The following is a 19,874-nucleotide window of genomic DNA, read 5'->3' as shown; positions in this document are numbered from 1 at the left end:
ATTTGTATAAGGCTTTTAGCTATTAATGGCTACAGTAGGACACCACTTCATTTTGGATATTAGTCTCATGCTAGCATATCTGGTAATAAAGATTCTTAATGCAAAAGAGGCTCTTTTCAGTTTCATTAAATAGAATGTCACATATTTGTAATTAAGTTCATTGCGAAATTTTCCTGCAGGACCTTATTCACACATTTTATGACATTGCACACAAAAAAGCTTCTGTTTTAGATGTAGTTATCACCACCACAGTGTTTCCTGTCCCAGCCCTCATGATGAATGCTTTTCACTGCTTTAATTTCTTATTTAAACTCATTATACTCCACTGTATTGATTCTTTCAGACATCTCTTTGAAATTTCTTTTGTAAAGCTTTAGTAACTTTATTTATAATATCACTTTTGAGCTATAGACAGATTTTCTGTGTCACTTAACACATTTCGTTCAGTAATTATTTGCTTAATTTCCTTGTCATTCTCAATGCAGGCTGTGAATTATAATAGTCCTTTTGAAAGAAGAGATTTCTTGGAATTTGTCATAGAATTCATGCACATGTGGCTCAGTGACAATCTTCTTCCTATTACCACACTGCACATTCTTACATATCCTCTGATGTCTTGCAACAATATTTCCTATCAGTAATCTGAAACAAGCCAAAAACCAGTGAGGTAACACCTTGGCAACTTTAAATGCATTTCTTACAATTCATGAGAAAGTCTATCCTTATTGGTACATGTTTCCCTAATCTTAGCTGACCCGCAACATTCCACTCTGTTAACAGACTGACTGCGCCATTATTTTATTTCTTTATCATGATCATGATTTCACATACTGGGCATCTCAGTCTACATACACAATCTGCAAACTACTGTATGGAGCATAGCGGAGGGTAACCTACACCACTACAAATCATTTTCTTTCCTGTTCCACCTGCAAACAGAACAAGAGAAGAACGACTGCCTACGATGGGGTATCCAAAAAAACAGAATAACATTGCTGCAGGTAGAGCTTGTGTAGTATACATTTCTGTCGCTAGGCATGTATAGTGCAACTCACTGCCAGTTCAGTGCTGACTGTGTTGTCAGCCTGACTTGTTCTGTTCACCCGCAGTGATTTTTTTTGCTTGCGCTGTTTTGTTCTCATTTCAGTTTTCATGATGGCAAGTTTAAGTGAACAATGTGCAGCTGTGAAATTTTGCTTTCTACTCAGGAAAAATGCTGCTGAAACTGTTTTAATGTTGAAAACATCTCACCAAGGTGACGCTATAGGAAAAACTCAAGTGTACAAGTTGTTTGCTCGATTTAAAAATGAGGACATGTCAACTGATGACAAACCTCATTCTGGACGTCCATCAAGTGCTAAATTGACAAAAATATTGAAAAAGCTCATGTTCACAGACCAGCGACAGACAACTGATCAACTGTCAAAGATTATCTTGAAGCTCAGTTCTGGAATTTTAGTGGAAGTTTTGAGGCAGACAGGAGACTGGTTCCAGAATGAGATTTTCACTCTGCAGTGGAGTGTGCACTGATATGAAACTTCCTGGCAGATTAAAACTGTGTGCCCGACCGAGACTCGAACTCGGGACCTTTGCCTTTCGCGGGCAAGTGCTCTACCAACTCAGCTACTGAAGCACGACTCACACCTGGTACTCACAGCTTTACTTCTGCCAGTATCTCGTCTCCTACCTTCCAAACCTTACAGAAGCTCTCTTGCAAACCTGCAGAACTAGCACTCCTGAAAGAAAGGATACCGCGCAGACATGGCTTAGCCACACCCTGGGGGATGTTTCCAGAATGAGATTTTCACTCTGCAGTGGAGTGTGCGGTGATATGAAACTTCCTGGCAGATTAAAACTGTGTGCCCGATCGAGACTCGAACTCGGGACCTTTGCCTTTCGCGGGCAAGTGCTCTACCAACTGAGCTACCGAAGCATGACTCACGCCCGGTACTCACAGCTTTACTTCTGCCAGTATCTCGTCTCCTACCTTCCAAACTTTACAGAAGCTCTCCTGCAGGAGAAAGTTTGGAAGGTAGGAGACGAGATACTGGCAGAAGTAAAGCTGTGAGTACCGCAGGAGAGCTTCTGTAAAGTTTGGAAGGTAGGAGACAAGATACTGGCAGAAGTAAAGCTGTGAGTACTGGGCGTGAGTCGTGCTTCGGTAGCTCAGTTGGTAGAGCACTTGCCCGCGAAAGGCAAAGGTCCCGAGTTCGAGTCTCGGTCTGGCACACAGTTTTAATCTGCCAGGAAGTTTCAGGAGACTGGTTCTTCCACCACAACAACACATCTGCACACACAGCCATCTCTGTTAGGCAGTTTTTGGCTAAAAATGGCATGGTTCCACTACCCCATGCACCTTACTCACCTGTGTGACGTTTTCTTATTGCCATGCATGAAAAGGGGCATGGAAGGACACCAATTTGACAACACTGAAGACGAAGTGTGTTCACATTTCATGGCGTGCGGTTGCAGCTGTAGCGGTTATAAAGCTAAGTACTGACAAAGTTGTTTGTCCACTGTTATACAGTTATTAAATTTAATAGTTTTCAACGGTGTTTCATGCTGTTTGTGGTGAAATAATGATGTAATAAACTTTTGGAAATGTTCGCTCGCTGTGTTTTGTAGAATTTTCTGTGCGTTGAAGTCATTTAGAAAATTTGTGCTTTAGTTTTCAGCAGACATTTCTTATTGTTTCTAGTGAAATATTTCAGTAACATTTTCATTCACTGTTTTAACTTTGTTGAGTGTTCAAGTCTCACTTGAATTTTTGGTTTTAGGTAGTATATTTTTATGAAGTTTTGTTGGTATTGGTATTAGGTGTGGTTTAGTAGTATTAATAAAAGTTGTTGCTTCCCTAGTTAAGAGAGAGCTTAGAGATGCTATTGTTAGTTCTATTGATGTAACTGAACTTAGGTAACATAGTTATTGTTTTTCTCAGTAACTGTAAAATTTTGCCACGAGTGAGAAGTGTAGGCTCTGTCGTAGGTTTGTGAGTAGTGGGTTACAGTGTGGGATTTTTTCAAAGTTTTTTCATTAAGGGGGCTGCAGTGGGGAAACCAGTGGACATTCTAGCAAGAGCTTCTCCTGGGAATGCAGAGTCTGTAGTAGAAACAAGTTGACAGAGGAGCAGGAGCATAAGATCTGTGCCCTTCAGGTGCAGTTACAGAATGCAAAGGAGGAACTAGATAGGTTGAGGAGGCTGGAGGGTGCTGGAGAATGGGAACAGGCAGCTGGCAAGAAGGCAGCTAGGAGGAGGAGGAGGAGGAGGTATTCAGACAGTTGTACTTTGCATATATGCAATAAATTTGACCAACTATCAGAGTTGAGTGGAGAGAAGCCTCTTGCAGCTGTAGATGTAGGAAACATGCAGCAGTCCTCAGCAGTTAGGAGACCTAAGTCAGTTGCAAAGTGCAACAGAAAGTAGGAGGTTTCCTGCTAGGTAGTTCACATGGTAGATGTCTAGGCCGCAATTGCAGGAAGTGTTGGGGAGTGAGTACCAGGTCATCAGCATTGTGAAGCCTAGTGCAAGGTTGGCTCAGGTGATTTACAGAATAGGGGAGTGATGTAGGAACTTTACGAAGGAGGACAAGAACTGATAGTGGGTGGAGCAGGGAATAGTCTTGATAGGAACAGAGAATATGGTGTAGGTAGTGACCTGGTAAAGATAGCTACTCAAACTTGTGGCACTGATTGCATTTCCTGCAACCGTTTCAGCGTCATGATCGGCCTCATCTTAATGCGGTTGTTAGGTGCGTTAACATGGGGATTTAGATGGCACTGGTGGCAGTGGGCATGGGTCGCATTGCAGTGGTGCCAGTTGAGTCTATCAGTAGGTCGGGTTTCACCAGGCATGGCCTGCACCTCAATAGGTACGGGAAGGGAAGACTGGTCAAGCTTATAAGTGATGGTGTAGTGGCGGTGATGGGATCACTCATGGATAAAATTCCTATAGTAGTTGGTGTTAGAGCTGTACCTTTTTTAGATTGAGATCAGCTGATAGGTATACCTGCTTAAAGGAAGTCCCTCTAACTAAGGAATCACCTTCAGAGGACATCATGTTTCCAAGCAGAGAAGGAATTAGCATATTTCATCAAAACATAAGAGGTATTAGGGATAAAGTTAGTGAACTGCTTATAGATGTTGACTGTGAAATTATTGCTTACATAATTTGACAATTCAGGGGCTTCGTTTACCAGGGTACAGATTAGCTGGCTGTTTTTCAAGGAGTTCCCTGAGGCCTTGAGGGGTGGGGGAGTGGCCATGTACGTAAAAAAACAGTATACCATTTGAGTCAATAGATGTATCGTGGCATTGCACTGTACAGATATTTGAATGTTGTTCAGGGGCAGCTGAGTTAAGTGAAACTAAACTTCTAATTTTTGTTGTTTATAGGTCCTCTAACTCTGACTTCAGAGCATTTCTGCTCATGCTAGAGAAGGTTCTTGATTCACTTTATAGGAAGTACTGGAAATTAATTATATGTAGTGACTTCCACATTAATTTTTTATGTGATTGTGCAAGAAAAAGGATGTAGGTAGATCTCCTAAATTCATATGATCTGATGCAGACTGTGTTTTTTCCAATTAGGGTGGAGGGGAACAGTAGCACAGCCATAGACAATATTTTTATTCATTCTTCATTACTGGATGGGCATTCTTTTAGTAAAACGGTAAATGGCCTTTCTAACCATGATGCACAAATTTTAACACTAAAAGGCTTCCGCACTCAAATGCCACATATAATTACAAACGATGTAGGAAAGCTAATCCAATGGCAATAGCGTTTTTTAAAACTCATCAGGCAACAAGAGTGAGAGGATGTTCATAGTTCCAGTAACATAGATGACAAATATAACGCTTTCCTAAAAACATTTCTCATGCTTTTTGAGAGTTTCTTTCCATTAGAACGTTCTAAACAGTGTACTATCAGTAAAAGGCAGCCCGTGTGGCTGACTAGTGGGATAAGGATATCATGTACAACAAAGCAGGAATTATATCAAAATGTTAGTAGTCACAATAAAGCTACAGTAGCCCAACAGTATTGTAAGATGCTTCAAATGTTGTTAGGAAGGCAAAGAGTATGTGGTACACAAATAGAATTCACAGGATAAAATTAAAACCATATGGTCAGTTGTGAAGGAAGTGTCTGGTCAGCAGCACAAGGTCGGTGATATAAAGTCAATTTGTACTAAAAATATTTCTGATACTGATAAATCAGGTATACGTACAGTATTTAACAATCATTTACTGAGCATTGCTCATGAACTAAATAACAATTTAGTCTCAACAGGGGATCATATAACTCTCTTGGCAAATCCTTTCCGAGATTGATGTCTGAAATACTCCTCTGTGATATAGACAAGTGGGAGATTGAGTCAATAATTAAATCACTGAAGACTGAGGACTCTCATGGATATGATGGAATGCCTAGAAGAATATTAAAGTACTGTGCTGCACATGTTAGCTCCGTATTCTAACGCTCTAGACAACAAGAATTGATGTGGAGCTGATTTGCCAACTTCACACTGCTCTCACATCAGTTGACTTACTTGGTATGCACAGTCGATCTTCCTCTCTGGATAGTCGGCCCCGTCAATCTCCAAAAACTTCTTCTCCAACGAATAAAGCTGGCTAAGACTCATGAAATAATTGGATACTCGCAGAATACTTTTAGTTTAGTCTTGGTATATTTCAACTTTCACAAAGAACAAAGTCACCATTTCTCACATAAATATTCAAAAGTTTGCAAGTCAACCAATTCGTCTCACATTAGACTCGATTAAATACAATTACAATAGTGTTGGTTTAACAACCACATAATTTACAAAAATGTCTTGCTTCTAGCAAGTCCAACATATGAATTACTTGAAAGTCTAATTTTGTTTCTTTATTTGTCTTTAACAATCATCACAGTCACTAAAAGCACAGAAAAATAAATAAACACTACTTGTTCTTCTCTACACTTACACTGAAACACTATGGATTGTACAGCAGGTATTTGTTGGCCACCATTTGGCCGCCGCATCCACAATTTGCTCGTGACTGTTTTTAGACCTGCACACACAAACATGCAATGCGCAGTAGGTCAGATTCATCTCTCTCACACTTCTAATTAAAATATCGTGTGTTTGAGATGGAGGAAGGGCAAGTGGTTCTAGAATTTATGCAGAAACTCTTGAAGCACTATGTATTCCTCCCCCTCAGACTGAACATATATTTTATAAACAATCATTATGTACATTGGTATCACATATAATAACAATTCATATTTCAACAGTATACCTTGTTCCTTTCATAACCGTAAATACCCTTTTTCTTATTACTTAGCTATTCCTTATTTTTTTTCATTTTACTTTAATTATAAAATGTGAACATTGATTGAAATGTTGTAGTTAAGTTTTCTTATATCTAGGAATTGTGAGGACTAAACCTTTAGTTTCCAATCATAAGCTCCAGGTGTTCGTGACACTTGAGTACTTTATTCTTTATTCTAATTCCTTGTACTATTTTTTCCTTGGTATGTAATAGTGTCATTATTTATAGTAGTTGGTAGTCTGGAGGACTGTAAACTCACATAAAACATAATAATGCTAGTGACATATAGAATTCAAACTTACCTGAATAATTCTTATTAAATGTGACTCCTGCCACGATACTGTCCTTTTCCCCTAGGATCAGAACCTTTACCTTACATGTGGATTGACCCTATGAATTCACTTCCTCCTTCCATCCTGGTACATACGCCCCTTTATAAAATATCCCTACTCATCTGGCCACAGCTCATCTTGCCCTATATCTTTTGCAAATGCCGGGTACGCCTCCCTTATCCTTTATGAGTATGCCTCATAGTTCATTGCCCTTGTATACATCTTTATGTACACTATAATCAAATATTTCCTGGTAAAATAAAAATCTATTTTACACTTCACTCTCACTTCTTAGTACCTCATTTAATACCCTAGAGTCCTCCTCTAATTTTCAACTTCTATACTCTTAGTAGATACTATGTCTACACATATTATTCAACTCATGGTAGATACTATGTCTACCTATTGTTCAAGCCCCTTTATCCTACTATTCATCAATTTATCCGACTATTCGCTACACAGACTTTTTTTAAATATGCATCACAATTTACTCCAGTCTGGTTTGCGTTCTCCTTCATTACTCATGCTTCCTGCTTATGTATACTCGTTGTAAGATCATCATAGTTTTTCTATACTTATGTACATATGCGATATGGAGGCTTTTCATGTAAATAAACAATGTAGAACCGTCATAATAAAAACAATGTGTGTAGCTTTCTAGATGTACATATATCTTCTCCCCTACAACCCTTGGTGGTTCTTACATCCTTCTAATCTGTGACTTCATTGTTTGTGTATTAGTATTTCTTTGTGTGAATGCGTAAGTGTGTTTGTGTGTTCTAATTCTTCGGCCTTCATATGTGAAAATAAGTTGTAGGATATTGGAAACCATGGAGACTAGGAAGGACTTCTGTGATAGAAGTATATGAACATGGAAAGAGGGAAAAATAGTTAGGTCCTCAAAAGAGAAGTAAGAAAGGAAAAAATATAAATGATTGCTAAGATCGAAGAAGAGAAAGAAGACAGCCCCAAAGACAGGAAACCCTTCCCACCCTCCTTCCCCAGGATCCCTGCCTCGCCGGTACTTGAGTGAGGAGCTGGAGGAGGTATGGTGTTAAATCGTCTCCTACAGAACAAACATTCCCACCTTCACCCTCCCCGAAGAAAATCTTAGCAACCCTATGGAAACGGCAAATGGTGAAGAACCAGTCACACTTGTTTGTGAGGGTTGTTTGAAAGGTGTGATGTGTGTTCTGTGTTATCCATGATTTATCTGTTGGTGTAAATCTTGCTCTTATTTACACTACCCACCCCTTTCAAAATCAATACAAACCCTCCTGTCTACATCACATCTCATAAAAGGTATAAAATATTCTATACAAAATAGAACATTATATGCTATAGTATCATCATTATTTAATTATTCATCCAATATTATATGTTCTGCTAATGTAATATTCACTTCCATTCATTAACACAAATATGCATTAGAAAATATAAATTTGAACTCTGGACCAACTATGGCGGTACATCCGACAAAGAGTAATGCAGCTGTCCTAACGCCAACTCAGCGAGGACGGAAACCTCATGTAATGCAAAAAGGCAAAAGCTGGCTTGACTATATTATATTTTGCATGAGAACAGTATTCCCATGACTGAGGGAGATAAGAACTGACCAGGCACCTAATATATCCTGCCCCAAGGCTGTGCCCAATGTCTGAGATCGGAGACAACATGTGTGCAATTCTCCGCCTCATGCTGCAGCTGACCAAAGTCGGGACATCTAACTGACTGGAACAAGAAAATATCTTACCAGGAGCAATTTTGGATGACATAATAACAAATGCTCGCTGGTAAGGTTTTTACCAGTACCTCTAAGTGTGGGGGGATAGAATAGTTTAAGAGTTTGGGGGAATTCGGTGCAAGGAAATTATTAAAGAAGAAACACCGAAAACAACTCGGGACCCAACGGTCGTCACTCCACCTGTTAACTAAGAATGTTTATGTCCCTGGGGATATATGACTCTGCCCAGGTCCCATGGATCTGATATTGACTTCACTTGAGCAAGTGCAGACCAGTACTTCTCGTTAAATTTTGTTTGAATGTCTCCCCACTGCAAAACAATCACCACTTCCCTAGGAAACACAACATTAGGTGGCGATGCACTTTTTTCTACTTTGTCTTGGATAAGCTTGAATTCTTTCCACATGTCATCTGTAACCTTGCTAGTATCATTAAGTTTGGACGAAGCAATAGTTGAAACATTTCAGGAGGTTATACTCTCACTAACTTTTCGGTCTATAATTTCTTCTGCCTGTTCCTCCAGACTACTTATATTTACTGTAGCAGAGTTATTCTCTCTTGGAAACTTCTTTCTACATTTTCTACTCATGTATTAATGCGATTGGATTATTGGTATTAATTCGCTATTCTTATCGACGCTCCCTTTTAAAGTATGCAGTCTCTGTTTTACAGCATCAAACTTAACATTATACACATTTTCAAATGATCCTAACCTCCCACTAAGTTCAGATTCCACATTATTACATTTACCTTCAATATCAAATTGTAACTTTTTTATCAACTCCTGAATTTGATCATTCTGTTTCTGACTAGTCAGTGAACAGTTGATTTAGAAGGAGGTTTAAAGAGTTAGTTACTTCATTCTTAAATTCTAATTTCAAATGCACTACTTCATTATTTAAATCGTCAAATTCAGTGTTTAAAGCCCCCCTTGCTTTTGCACAGACTACCAAATTCTTTGCTTTGCAATTCTCGTTTGGCATTTAATAAATTTAATTGAGAATTTACTGAGCCTAGTTCTTTACTTAAAGTAGCATTTTGAGCAGTTGAAGCTGCACTCTGGGCATCTAATGTAGCATTTTGAGCTTTTAAAGTTTCATTTAACTGTAAATTCTGGGCTTTGTTTAAATTTACTAATTCAGACCAATCTGGCACTTCCTTACTCACTTTCATAGCCATGGCTGCTTCTGAAGTTTCCCCAATTCTCTGTGTATTATCCATATTCCTATTAGTTTTAGACCTAGTAACGAATGAACTCTAAGTATAATAACTACACCAATAAAAGTCACTCTATTGTTTGTATCCCTCCTTGCTAAGGTACTAAAGTTCTATTTTGCGCTCACCCGGCGTAGAATTCTCCCAACGTAGGTAAGCGGATGTGATGGCAATTCAACACTGGTGAACAGCAAGCTGGTGGCGTCAGATGTTGGTGTCAACGTCGGCATCGGTAAGCAGCCGTGGAAGCAGGTCAGCACCAGTGAACCGCAACTGGTGCCAGTGGCGTTGGATGTTGTTTCTGCGTCGGCATCACTGCGATGTGTGTGAGTTGTATACTCCACCCACTGGATCTTCTTAATTGAGTTATTCTCATCATATCTCTTCTTAGTCTTCTTTCCGTTCTTTTAACGTTATTACTTCCTTACGTCTTCTCTTTTGTTGCATCCACATTTTTTTCCATTTGATTTTTGGATTTAATCAAATTACACAAAACAGCTCTCATCTTGCTATATCTGGTTGCTATGGCAACACATCATATCTTCTTCTTCGATTTCTTCTCAAATTCCCATTTTTTTTTTTCCGAGTCCTTTTCACTGGTCACCATGCTCTAACGCTTTTTGACGATAGAATGTATGCAGTACATATACAAACTTTATGTTTTCACCAATTAATGATGTATTGGAGTATGTAGAATAACATTCTTGCATTCCACATCTAAATATCTCCATCTTCCTGTATTTCACTCGTATTTTGAGCTTTAGGAACGCATTAAATAAACATTCATAAGCGACTTGGTTTAAGAACGACTCGCAATTTATGAACATGTCTTGCTTCTAGGAAGTCCAACACATGAATTACTTGAAAGTCTAATTTCATCTCTACATTTGTCCTTAACAATCACCACAGTCACTAAAAACACAGAATAATACATAAATAATACATAAACACTCCTTGTTCTTCTCTACACTTGCATTGAAACTCTATGGATCGTACAGCCGGTACTTGTCGGCTGCCGCATCCACAGTTTGCTCGTGAATGTTTTTAGACATGCACACACATGCAATGCAATGCATAGTAGGTCGCATAGTGGCATAGTAGGTCGGATTGGTCTCTCTCACACTTCTCTTTAAAATATCGTGTGTTCAAGACGGAGGAAGGCCAAGTGGTTCTAACATTTACACGGAAATTCTCAAAGCACTACAGTATTTAGCCATATTTGTAATTTTTCCTTTAGAAATGGTCAGTTTCCTGAACGATTAAGGGGCTCAGTAGTAAAGCTGCTTTATAAAAAGGAAGAAGCAGATAATGTAGACAATTTTAGAACTATTTCTATGCCGTCAGTGTTTGTTAAAGTTATTGAAAAGGCTGTGTATGTAAGCATAATTGATCATTTTACATCACATAACTTGCTATCAAATGTACAGTTCGGCTTTAGAAGTCATTTAACAACTGACAATGCTATATTCTCTTTTCTCTGCGACATACTGGATGGGTTAAACAAAAAGTTTTGAAGGCTAGGCATATTTTTTTATTTAACTAAGGTGTTTGATTGTGTTGATCAGAAAATATTGCACCAGAAGTTGGACCATTACGGAATATGGGGAGTAGCTCACAATTGGTTCACCTCTTACTTTAACAACAGACAGCAAAAGGTCACAGTGTTGAGAATGGCTGTGATGTGGTGTCTGAGTGGGGTACAGTCAAATAGGGGGTGCCCCAGGGATCAGTGTTGGGGTCACTCCTGTTCCTTATTTGCATAAATGATATGCCCTCTAGTATTATGGGTAACTCTAAAATATTTCCGTTTTGCTGATGACACTAGCTTGGTAGTAAAGGCTAGGTTTCAAATGGTGCAATTCAAGATTTACGTTCATGGCTTGTAGAAAATAAAGTAATGCTAAATCACGGTAAGACTCAGTTTTTATAGTTTCTAACACACAATTCAACAAAACCCGACATTTTAATTTCAGTGAATGGATATGTGATTGTTAAACTGAACAGTTCAAATTTCTGGGTCATCAAATAGATAGTAAACTGTCATGGAAAACCCATGTTCAGGATCTTGTTCAAAGATGCTGCCATTTTTACCATTCGAACGGTATCTGAAGTAAGTGATTGTTCGACACGAAAATTAGTCTACTTTACTTATTTCCATTTGCTTATGTTGTATGCTATTATATTTTGGGGTAACTCTTCTCATTTTAAAAGGATATTTCTGGCTCAGAAAGAGGTGGTTCGGGCAATAAGTTGTGTAAGTTCACGAACCTCTTGTTGACCCCTGTTCACTAGTCTGGGTATTTTGACATTGGCCTCTCAATATATATATTCTTTACTGTTGTTTCTTGTAAACAATGTCAGCTTATTCCCAAGAATAATGCAATATGTCACAGAGAAAAGAGAATATAGCATTGTCAGTTGTTAAATGACTTCTAAAGCCGAACTGTACATTTTAATGTTGGTTAATACTAGGCAGAAATCAAAACTGCATTTGGATTAGACTTCCTTAACTCTTGTGCAGAAAAGTGTGCAGTATACTGCTGCATCCATTTTCAATGAGCTACCACAAGAATTCAAAAATCTTAGCAGTAATCCACATGCTTTCAAATTTAAACTGAAGGGTTTCCTCATGGGTCACTCCTATTCTGTTGAGGAGTTCCTTGAAAAATTAAGCTGATTCCTGTGTTATATTGTTGACTGCATGTACTTAAACTCATGGCTTGACCTTTTCTGGGTTCATAAACATTTATTTTTATCTGTTATTACTTTTATGTTGTAATTTCAAGTAATGACATGTTCCATGACCTTTGAGATTTTCTCTGCAATTTGGTCCTATTTTATTTATTTATTTATTTACTGGTCCAAGAATAAGTTTTGTACATTGTTTGTACATGTGATATAGGATAGTGGTAAACCTAGTTAGTTTACAATACAGTAGTCATTTTGACTACATTGTTGACATCATAAAATTGCATAATAATGTAGGTTGGTGTACTACATTACTTCTAGATGTGATAATAGCAGTTATTAAGTGAGATGACATGATAAGCACAATGTAAACTATATTATGAATTGACAAATTAGTGAAATTTGGTAAATGAGGTTTACTTATTATGATGTTCCATAAACTTGGACAAAGAATAGAAGCAGTGGTCATGCAAGAACTGTTTTAAGTTTATTTTAAATGCATTTAATGTTGGTATGTATTTTAGGTAAGAAGGCATATGGTTATATAACACAGCTCCAGAATGATACACTCCTCTTTTGCATAAGTTTGTATTTACTGTGTTCCTGTGTAGGTTCATCTTCTGTTTAGTTTCATATGTGTGTATATCATAGTTGTGTTTGAAGAGATTTTCCTTTTTTAAGATGCTCCCTTTTGTGAAAATTAGTGTTTCGTACATATGCACAAGCAAGGCAGTGGCAATATTTTCAGAGTTTTAAAAAGGGGTCTACAGGAATCCCTACATTTACCTTTTTTCATCACCCTGATAATCTTTTTCTGTATTTTAAATGTTTTTGTAGTATTTGTGGATTCCCCCAAAAATTATTCCATACATAAGTAGTGACTGTGTACTGCAATGATACATTGCCAGCACTGGTGAGCAGCTTGTATTTTGAGAGAGTATCCTAACAGCATATGCTAGTGAATTCAGTCTCTTATTTAAATTGTTTAGGTGTACCTCCCACTTCAGATCTGCCTGAACATGTACACCTAGAAATTTTGTTCAACACATTTTTTTCCTTCAATAGTGAATAAAGGGTTTGCAGGATGGATGTTTTGTGTGGTATGAAAGTTAACTGCCACAGTTTTTTCAGAATTTATGATGAGCCTATTGGTCTTGAACCAGTGTGTTAAGGTACGCATAACTGATACTGCAGCCTCCTGCAGATTTTCCTCATTCTGTGATTTAATTAGAATATTAGTGTCATCTGCAAACAGTGCAGTAGTTCCATCGTGTATTTTACTAGCCAAGTCATTTACGTACAGCAGAAATAGGACAGATCCTAGAACTGACCCTTGTGGGACTCCATACTTGATTTTCTTCTCATCACTGAAAAAAACTAGAATTTTTTTGTGTTTCACTATCTTTGTGTTATATTTCTGCAATCTGCTGACGATTTCTGAGGTACAACTGGATCCACTTTTCAGACTGGCCTCTAATTCCGTAATTACTTAATTTACACAAGAGAATGCCATGATCAATTACATCAAATACTTTACTTAGATCCAGAAATATCCCAGATACATGTTGTTTATCATCCACTGCTATTAATACTTCATTTAAGAAGGCAAAAATTGCTGACTGAGTTGACTTTCCACCTCTGAACCCATGCTGGGAGTCACTTATCAGCCTCTCTTTATTTAAGAAAACTGTTAATCTTCTAAGGGACATTTTTTCCATAATTTTGCTGAAGCCTGATAAAACTGAAACTGGTCTATAATTAGCTATATCACTTTTTGCACCCTTCTTAAGCAAAGGTGTTACTTTTGCAGTTTTTAGATTATTTGGAAATCCACCACTCTCAAAAGATGAATTTACTATGTCTGTTAGTGGTTCAACAATAAATGTTGCACTAGCTTTGATAATAGCATCTGGTATCTCATCAACACCCACTGAATATTTATTGGGTAATTCTTTTAGGATTCTTGACGGTTCCTCAGGTGTTGCTGGATACAGCAATAATGTGTTCGAATAAATTTTTTTATCTGAGGGACTGGTTGGCTGTTTGTCATCGTGTGTGTTTATTAACTGCTGTGCTATATTTGCAAAATAATAGTTGAAAGCACAAGCAACATGTTTGGGGTCAGTTAGTTTATTAATATTCATAATCATCTCTATATTACTGTGATTAACTGGCCTGGTACCCATTTTTTTCCTTATAATTTGCCCGGTTGCTTTAGTGTTATTCTTGGAATCACACAATATTTTGTCATTTTCTAGCTTTTTGCTTTTGAAATAACAAGGCTTTTTTTGTTTTTTGTTTTGTATCTTTTGAAATATGCAATAAAGTCAAGACTGGTATTATGCTTGGAGTACTCATACACTCTCCTTTTATTTTGACATGATATCCTTATCCCTTTTGTAATCCACTTGTTTGTTTTTTGAGTAGAGATCACCATGGTTGTTTTCTTGGGAAAAGCCATTTCAAAAAAATGTTGGACTGTAGCCATAAACTTAACATATTTCTCATTGGTCTCATTACAGTCACATACATCTTTCCAACTTTCATCTTCTAGGAGAGAACAAAAATATTCCACATTTTTTATACTGAAATTCCTTACAGTGTGTTGTATTGGACTGGGAATTTGGTGTCTTGAAACATTCATTGCAAGAATTTGAGCATAATGATCGCTGAAACCCATGTTTACAACTCGTGTGCTATAGGCATATTTGCACGTATTTATCAAGATGTTATCAATAATAGATGCAGAGTTAGGTGTTTCTAGAGTTGGTTCAGTTACCGTTGGATTGATGTTGAACGACTGTAGTAAATTTATGTCATCTCTGAATTTATTGGATTTTGAGAAATCAATATTAAGGTCACCACATATAATTATATTTTTCTTGGCAGATTGAATTTCTTCCATGTGATTGTAAAACACTTTTTTGTCTCCATCTGGTGACCTGTATACACAAATAACTGTATTTTGCCTTGGTAGTTCAGCAATAGAGAGTGCTATATCTTTTTCACAGGACACTTTATGGTATTTAGTTAAACTATTGAATTCAATATTTTCTTTAACATATATGCAAGTACCCCTATGACTCGATATTTTCCTACAAAACATGCTTGCAAGTTTCAACTGAGGAAGGTGTGTTTGCTCTAACATATCTTGTTTGAGCCATAGTTCTGTAAAACATAGTACAGAAATATCATTTACATCATTTAATATTATTTCTATTTCATTTAGATTCTTTGGGAGTGACTGAACATTTTGATGGAGTAATTTAAAATTAGGGACAGGGAAGGAATCATTTCTTACTTGACCACTCTCCTCACTATTTGAGCTAGTGTACTTAGTGGTAAAAAATTCTTGGATAGTATTCATGGTGTTTGCCGTGTGGCTTTCATGTTCACCGTTTGTGAGTTCCTGCCTTTATTCTGCCGATATGTTCCCAATTTTCAATTTTTTCCGTCCTTTTTCACCCATATGTCCATTAACGACTGCCTTGATGCTGCATTTGATGGTTCGAAATTCGACCTAGTAGGCCCTAAGTGTGTTGTTATGACTTTTATTCAGCTTATTTTTTGTTATAAAACGGTCCATAACTGTCTGTTTTTTCGTGGGTGACATTTTCACTTCGAGACTGGCACTTTCTATCTGATTATCCATTTGCATATGCTTTACTCCTGTACCGGTACTTGGTTTTTCAGTTTTTGCCATGTGTATGAAAGAAGCAAGCTTATTACAAATGCGAATCTTTCTTTGTTTGGTCAGATATAAACCATGAGTTGTATATTCATTTCTTTTCAGGCATTCGATTTCGAAATTCACAGATAATCTTGAGGAGGAAGTTCGGGTCAGTTACACCAAACAACACTCCCATTTTGCAGTAGTTCATTTATTCACCTGAACACATCAAAGGCTTACAGAGAACTGACATGGCGGAACTGCACAAAGATAGTGTTTAGCTTAGTTCAGAGACGATACTCAGATCGATGCTGGTGTTGACCTCATTGGCGCCACATAGCCGCCCCCCCCCCCCCCCTGCAGTACAGAGTACTCTTGAGAGGCCGAGGAGGGGGGGGGGGGGTGACTATGGCGTCGGCAGGGGTGGTCCGCAGGAGCCAGACCACAGTCAGCTGGACAGCGTCGTCGGGGAGCTGCGTGGGAAGATGTCGTGAAGGAAGGTTCGGCCACCGAACCTGGAAGTCATTGAAGCGAGCCAGGCATCGTGCTGCAATAGGTAGGCCGGTGGTTTGCGGGAGGAACGGAGCGACGACGACGTCTCCGGTGGGCGTGGCGAACACACGAAGCATGTCCAGGTCGACGTCGGGCGAGAGGGGAACACATTTCACCAGGTGGCAGGGAATGGCGGAGGTTGTGTCATGAGCACCGGATGAAGGGAAACACACGAAGAACAGTGTATCATCACTAGTATTATAGAGATGTCGTGGATTATGTCCGGGGGAACAGGCACAAACACCTCGAGCAAGGGCACGTGGCTCACGACAGTGAGTGGCGTGGTTGTGGCATGAAGGGGGGTAGAAGCAGGCTCGACATGAGCAGGCTTAAGTCTGTTGAGAGAGACTGTAACAACTGAATTTTTTATCTGGATGTCATAGATGTTGGCTGATCGCTGGAGAACTCGGTACGGGTCGCAATTGCACAGAGATTTTGGGACGTGAACCTTAGGGCGGGAATGGCTGGCGGGCGAAGGGATGTGGAGGTTGATGAAGTGGTGCCTGACGCGGTCCACGAAGGAAGGTAAGTCAGACTGAAGGAGAGAAGCAGAAGGGCTCACAATTTCACCAGGGAGAACAATGTTCTGGCCATATACGAAATCAGCTATTGTGCCTTTGAGGTCTCCCTTATAGATCGCACGAATGCCAGGTAGCACAAGGGGAAGGGCCTCCGTCCATAGAGTGTCATGGCATCGAAGAGCCACTTTGAAAGTGCGGTGCCAGCACTCTACTAGCCTGTTACTTTGCGGGTGATATGCTGTGGTATGGATGCGCCGGATGCCGCAAATGTTACAAATCTCGTTGAACAGGGCCGACTCAAATTGTCTACTGTGGTCAGTTGTGATGATAGCTGGACATCCAAAACGCGATACCCATGACTCGACAAAAGCTTGAGCAACAGTTTCTGCCGTAATATTGGGGAGGGGGACAGCCTCGACGCAGCGAGTTGTTCGGTCGATAGATGAGAGAACATAACGAAAGCCGTTAGAGGGGGGGAGAGGGCCGACAATGCCAATATCAATATGCTGCAAACGCCCAGGAGGGATCGAAAAGGCACCGAGGGGAGGTGAAGTGTGCTTGTGTACTTTGCATGGTTGGCACGCGATGCAGGAGTGTGCCCATTGCTGGCAATCCTTGTTGACATTTCTCCACACAAATCGCTCCGCTACGAGGCGGGTGGACACATGAACACTGCGGTGGGCTAAATTATGCAATGCGTTGAAGACAGCTTGACAGAGTGTGGTTGGGATGAGGGGGCATAATGTGCCCGTACTGTCGTCGCACCAGATCTCACCAGAAATGCCAGGGAAGGTGGTGCAGACGAAGTGTAGTGAAGAGGTAGAGTCTGAAATCAGGTTTTGTGTGTCCTCGTCGGCAGGTTGGAGGTTAGGCAGTTCAGAGAGGTCTAACGGCGAATGGACGGTGTCGACTTGTGAAAGGAAATCAGCAACTGTGTTGTCAGCACCCTTTATGTGTCTGACATCGGTGGTGAACTGAGATATGAAGTCCATGTATCTGAAGCGGCGAGGAGGCGGGTCAGCTGGCGGGTTTGTAATGGCCACAGTCAGGGGTTTGTGGTCCGTTAAAACATATAAAGGGTGTCCCTCAACATCAGTCTTAAAATGCTTGATCACTTCGTATACCATGAGCAACTCCCTGTCAAACGCAGAATATTTCCGTTGTGCATTGGTGAGCTTGCGCGAGAAGAACTGCAGAGGCGAAGTCTGGCCATCGATTGTCTGGCTAAGGACAGCCCCAATGGCAGTATCGCTTGCGTCTGTGGTGATGAAAAGTTGCACATTGTGATGAGGATGCGCGATAGTGCAGGCCTCGGCAAGAAGATTTTTGAGGGCAGTGAAAGAGTCAATCATAGCAGGGGTCCACGGAATGGCCCGAGATCCAGAAGTGTTGGTGCCTGCCAAGGCATCCATCAGTGGAGCCTGAATCTCCACAGCCCGAGGTAGATATCGGCGATAGTAATTAACCGTCCCCAGAAAACGCTGGAGCTCTTTGAATGACGCAGGTCTGGGTAGGTTTAGTATTGTTTGTACTTTCTCAGAGGGCGGTGAAATGCCGTCGGCAGACCTGAAAACCAAGAAAAGTGACAGCGGGTTGATATAGCTGCAATTTGTCCTGGTTGGTCTCGATGCCTGCTGCCGAGAGAGTGTTTATAACAGTTTGCACATGTCGAATGCTGTCCTCGACGGAGGAGCTGAAAGCAATAATGTCATCAAGATATGCAAAGCAGAATTTTAGGTCGAATAGCACTTGACGAAGCGTTGCCAGATCTGGGTTGCGTTTTTCAGACCGAAGGGCATGAATTGAAACTGAAATAACCCAATCGGGGTGGTGATTACAGTCTTCTCGATGTCTTCAGGTGCCATGGGGATCTGGTGGTGGGCCCGTTTGCAATCAATGACAGAGAACGTGGTTGCACCTTGTAACACTCCGGTTTATTCTACTGACTTATCCCGTTCGATCGGGATCTGATTAGCAGCCCAAATAGATATTAATTAATGTGACCGTGTGCCTAATGGGGCTGGCAATCGGATTGGACTGCTACGGAGTTGTTACATTCCATTTTGTCCTTCGCAAATACTGTAATAATGTACTGTTTGGTGGCAAGAAGAACAACAAACACAGCTTCACTAAACAAAACCTATATTCTTATCAAAAACCATAAAGATAAGGAGACAGCCACTGCCTTCGTCAATACACTGTTAATAACAGCTAATCTCAGCACAGGCTTCCTCGCTATTCATAATCGTCACACGCAACATACAATCACTGTAATCCAACACTGTAATCCAAATAATGCCGGCGCGGTAGACGCGGAATCTCAATAACGGCACATAAATATCACTGAGTCACTGTTAATTATACTTTCTCACTTTCCCGTATAATACTAACACAAAGGGGTTGAACCGCGGCGATGGCCACTCCCTTTGTCGGTAATTTCTATCAATTGCTGGCTTCTGCTCAGCTCTGCCCGCCTCGCGGGAACCTACAACACGCACTGACTTCACTCAACTCTCGCTCTCGCGACCCGACGCACTAATCGATAGTTGCCCTGTCGACCTGTGTGAGTGCAAACCTAGTAGTAAGGGCCTGCGGACCCCTTACAACCCCGCCCTCGAAAACTTCTTTAGAGCCGCAGGCGAAAAAGAATCGGCAAGGGAATGAAACATTGCTACATTTGAACACACACACAGTGTAAATAATTAATGAAATTACAATTCATTCAATAATCCCTCGACTCCGGTAGTGGGCTGCCTCCACAATAATTTTTACAAAAGGTTATACATCTCATAAACATGGCATTGTCCAAATTACAATTTTTTATATCAACCAGCAATA

General features: G+C 39.9%; 1 protein-coding gene across 1 annotated transcript in view; it reads right to left on the bottom strand.

The window, feature by feature from the left end:
• Nucleotides 1-5,866: 5,866 nt before the first annotated feature.
• LOC124804699 (pyruvate dehydrogenase protein X component, mitochondrial-like) overlaps nucleotides 5,867-19,874 on the bottom strand; it is a 134,386-nt gene continuing 120,378 nt past the window's right edge. The window contains exon 11 of the mRNA XM_047264955.1: nucleotides 5,867-6,053. The gene's annotated coding sequence lies outside the window, so the exon portion shown is untranslated. The remainder of the gene's footprint in view (nucleotides 6,054-19,874) is intronic.

The sequence above is a fragment of the Schistocerca piceifrons genome, chromosome 7 (assembly GCF_021461385.2).
Source record: "Schistocerca piceifrons isolate TAMUIC-IGC-003096 chromosome 7, iqSchPice1.1, whole genome shotgun sequence".
Classification (NCBI taxonomy): Eukaryota; Metazoa; Arthropoda; class Insecta; order Orthoptera; family Acrididae; genus Schistocerca; species Schistocerca piceifrons.
The sequence above is the reverse complement of the archived record's forward strand: the minus strand, read 5'-3'. Positions and strand labels throughout refer to the sequence as shown.